Raw genomic sequence first — 4,866 nt, forward strand, 5'->3', positions numbered from 1 at the left:
CATAACCCTCCACGCAACCATACTTCATAGTGTTAGTAGTGTGACATATTCACAATGCAGCAGGTATGCACGTATGTGCGTCGTAAAATAATATACGATGGGGGTGAGACGCATGCATAATAACTATCGACTATCAACAACCTAAATAATGTATGATCTATAGCACATATGAAAAACAATGCAGACATGTAGTCTACTCGTATCGCTACAAATAATGCATTCTAAGTGTACCACCAAATCTAGCTATAACTTATAAGAAACAATCGAAGTATAAGCTAATATTTATCAAGTACGCTAGCTCCCGATAAGCATATTATCTAAGATAATGGTTATCATGCATGATACCGTATAAGGAACATGCGATAACGAGAATAAGACAAACACAACTTTTCGTGTGAACTACAGTTTTAAAGTCACATCAAAGATTCAAAGGTGACCATCTAATGCCCACCTCAAATCTAATCTACTTGCCTATATAATAATCATCGCTCGACTAAATTTTCAACCAACTAAGCCACGTCAAATGTTAATATCCCATCGAGACGGCTGGATATTTTTCAACAAAAAAATTGTCAAACTGACGGGATTTTCAAGGCATTCTGGCGAGATTATTTGGTCTTCCTACAAGCTTTTTTCATCTTCGGACAAGATTTATCTCGTCTTCCGATTAGATTTTTTTTTGGGTTTCCAACGAGAATTTCATGACAAACTCATATTATTAAAAATGTCGTTTGGTGAGACGAATCCACTATATTTAAACTGAAGAAGGTCAAGCTAAAATAGAAGGTAATTAAATTAAATTAAAGGTAATTATCATAGTTGTTCCGTTTTACACTAGAAAAATATATATATATGCACTAAATAATAGGCTATGTTCCATATATTATTCCATTTAAATAACTTATTTTTATTTTATATTTTTTAAAAATTTATACAAAGTTTGATAAGAGAAAACAATATTGAAACTCGACTGATTTTACTGTTAGAAAAAAATTACGAGTAACTTTGTTTTAACAATGTCGAAACTTAGATTATAATTTGATTATTTTCTCCTTCATAAAAAATGTGTAGTTTTAAATTTTAAAACCTTAGAATTGAAAAGGATAGAAACACATTTAGCAACAATAATAAGTTACAATATTCATGATGTATTTAACAAATTAAATTTATATGTATAATGGCTAGCTTACACAAAATCTTCAAATTTCAATTTAATTATTAAATAAATACGTTCGTTACAACTTGTTTTCGTTCCTTTTTTTTCTAAAGATCATTCGAATCACTGACGAGACGCCTGTTACAACTGTTATAAAGTCATTAATTTGTTAATTAGAAAAAGAATCAGATTTATTTAACATGTAACATTTATTAATTTATTTTTTTAATTTGGGCCGATCAACCAGACTTACTTTTTTTGGCGAGCCCAAAGTATTGATGCCATAAACAAAGGTTTTATTTAATATTTGATTTTCATTGCCTATTTTTACGTTATTTTTTTGAATATTTTTTTGCCGTCCTTAATATAATAACTAACAATGTTTTGATACATGTACTATGATTTATATTATATTAAGTTTATTATTCCTTGAAAATAAAGAAAATAATAAATAATCCATGGACTTTACAACATTTCTTATTATATAAAGGTTACACTCCCCCATCCCACCTTCACTTCATCTTCAACCAATACACATAACAACACCTGAAAACATGATTTGTTTAATATATGATGGCTATGTAGCTTCAACAACAACCCTTGTCTTCATCACTTGCATTTGGGTTCCGTTTATCCAATTAAAGAACACGGTTTCTAAAACTGTATATGTCTTGATGACGATGTTATTTCACATGCAGCATCATCATCATGATCAGGGTATTCATAATAATACCAATGATCATGGCATATGTTGGAAAGTGTTTCCAGATGTCTACCATCTCCCGACTCTTCCATTTCATGATGTATCTTCAAGAGGAGATGGCAAAGTGGAGGATGATATATGCTCCATTTGCTTGTTAGGAGTTTGGAGAAGAGGATGAAGTGAGCCAACTCGACAAGTGTCACCATGTATTCCATAAACGTTGTATTGTGCGATGGCTAGATCACAGCCACTTCACTTGCCCTCTTTGTAGATCTAGTTTGTCGGACGTCCCATGCAAAGTTGTCGCATAAAACATGTCTTTTCATGGGTAGATTGTGCAACCTTAAGCTTTTAGAATGTAAGTTAGTATATGTAATAGAATGCTCATTTTGTAATTAGCAATGAGCCAATGATGGCAAGCTTAGTTATGATGTTATATAGTGATGACTCTGGGATCTCTCTAACATTAGATTTCATACAATTATGATGGATTTCGAGAAAAATAGCATTGTTTTCAAAACGATAATATTGTAAATATTGTTCGGTTTTGGCAGAGTTGTAATAACCTGAATTTTCAAAATTTTAATAATAAGATATATAACGATTTATGAGATTTAATTAATTTCTTTAAAGGTTTATGGGATTTTATTAATTTAAAGGAATTATAAAGGTTTAATTTGTTTCTAATAATAATTAACATATTGGTATTATTTTTAAGTACAATTTAAACCTATTTTGATTTACTTAGCCGAAATTGAACCACCTTAGGCTTAAATGTTGATTTGTGCACCTCTTATAAAAAGTAACACTTTTTTTTGACATTTTTAGAACATTTTCATCTTAAGGTAAATAAGCGAAGTTATTCATCGTGAACTTCTAACTCGACACAAATAAAATACAAATTTTATATGGCAAAGTGAGGTCTAGTGAGTTTCAGATCAAACACGTAAAAATGTTTATCTAGACGAGCAATGTTTGGGTTGACACGGGTTCGCAAGTTGACCTTTTAATTTTATAACAACTTCAATTGATAACAGAGAAACTAGTGTGATTCATTTTGTTTTAACATGATTATTTTGTGCACAATTAAATTTTGTTAGAATATTTTTTATTTTGGAGTATTAATATGCAAAATAACTATGTCAAGGTCCGGTGCGTGCCAAATTTTCAGGTCTATATCGGATTTAACCGTCAATCTGCAAAAATCTTCCATAAAAGTTGTTGCATCGATTTTGAAGCATGCTAAAACAACTATAGTATATTTCAAGGCAAGAAGATTTATTTTACTAATCACATGAAAATAACGTTAAAAGTGGCGGAAGGTTAATCAGGCATCATGTGGTGGCGTTGATAGCCGAAAGACAAGGGCACATGCACCAATCAGCCGGTGTCCCGATGATTGAGTGTTATGTGTCTTATGTCCAAGGCTTGATTCAAAACTACTATCGAGCCGGGGGTCTCACCGGAAGCAGCCTCTCTATCCCTATGGAATAGAGGTAATGCTGTCTACATCTTACCCTCCTCAGACCCTACCATAGCATTGCTATTGGTGGGATATACTGAGTACGATGATGATGATGATGATGATGATGATGATGATGATGAAGATTTATTTTGATCCTATTGTTTCAATTTGATAAAAGATATTTCAACTACTTAGCAAACAATTAAATAGTCTCTCAAATTAAGTGTTTGATTATGGATTATATATCACAATTAAATTATGTATTAATTTGATTTATTAAGTTTAAAAGAACTCATCATTTCAACTTCAAATATGCATATCAAATCTTAAGATTTTTATTATGGAAAATGTTGTAACTAGTGTGTAGAAGTTCTAATTCTAGCCTAATTTTTATCCAACATTAACGTCCCTCTAGGTTTCCCTCTCGTTTTTGTCTCTATATAGTCGTTACACTGTATATGCTATTAGGGCGGTCCTAGCAAGACATTCGTGATATAGCAATGCCACACGAATTTGATATGAAAGATTAAAATTTGTTTCGACACAAGTAATTTCAACTTTACAATATTATATTTATTTTATAAACAATTAACATCACTTTTCAAACTGATTAATTTCTAGTGTTATAGTGCAATCAACCTTTTGGTTCAATGACTTGGGGTGATGGTTTAGACTTAGGATCTTTATGGTCTTAGATATGAAACCTGACTCAAGGGTTTTTCTCACAGTGATGGGTTTTCTCCTTGATAGTGTTCCTAAGTGAGTCAGGTCTGGAACTTCATAATTAGTATTGACGGTTGACAATTTGACATCGGTCTTAGAAAAACTCACTCGGATATTGGAAGTAGGATCAAACGATGTTAAATTTTTTTTGTTAGTGTTATGGTTAACTAGATTAATTAAGCATCAGGTTGACTTTATTGTTTCTCTGAAATCTTTGACATCCGGTGAGGCAGGAAGTCAAAGGCCGGGCCGACCCCAGCACCCCCTCTCCACCTCCCACTTCTGACAAGTCAAACCGGTTAGTTTTTTATTGGACAAAATCCGAAAATTCAATTAAATTATTTAAAAAAACCTTCAAATACACATGAAAATATTGTTGATATTCCTTTTGAACACGAATATTCTTTTTTAATATATTTTCATATTCTAGTAATCTGTATTTTGATGATCTCCTCTTGGGACAGGAACCCTTAATTTATAACAAAAAAATATAGTTTTGTTTTTACACTTTTTAAAACCGCAAACTCACACCCAGTGTTGTAAAAATCGTAGTCAGGTGGTGGAGACTAGCGATAAATCGGGATTAATTGAGATTAATTGGATTTGACTTTAATGTATATTTTTCAGTTTTATATATGCATACACACATTTTTATATGTAATTTTCAGTTTTATACGTACACACACATATATTGGCCGGAAAGTGGCTGGAGGCTGAAAACTGCTGGTTTTTACTCGAATCTCGTAGGAAACCACTTATTTTGGTCGAAATCTCGGCGGAAACAGCTGATTTTGGTCGGAATCTCGCCAGAAACAGCCG

Source organism: Bidens hawaiensis, unplaced genomic scaffold, assembly GCF_021521415.1.
Source record: "Bidens hawaiensis isolate Kalapana, Puna unplaced genomic scaffold, B.hawaiensis_p1.1 tig00039978_1, whole genome shotgun sequence".
Lineage (NCBI taxonomy): Eukaryota > Viridiplantae > Streptophyta > Magnoliopsida > Asterales > Asteraceae > Bidens > Bidens hawaiensis.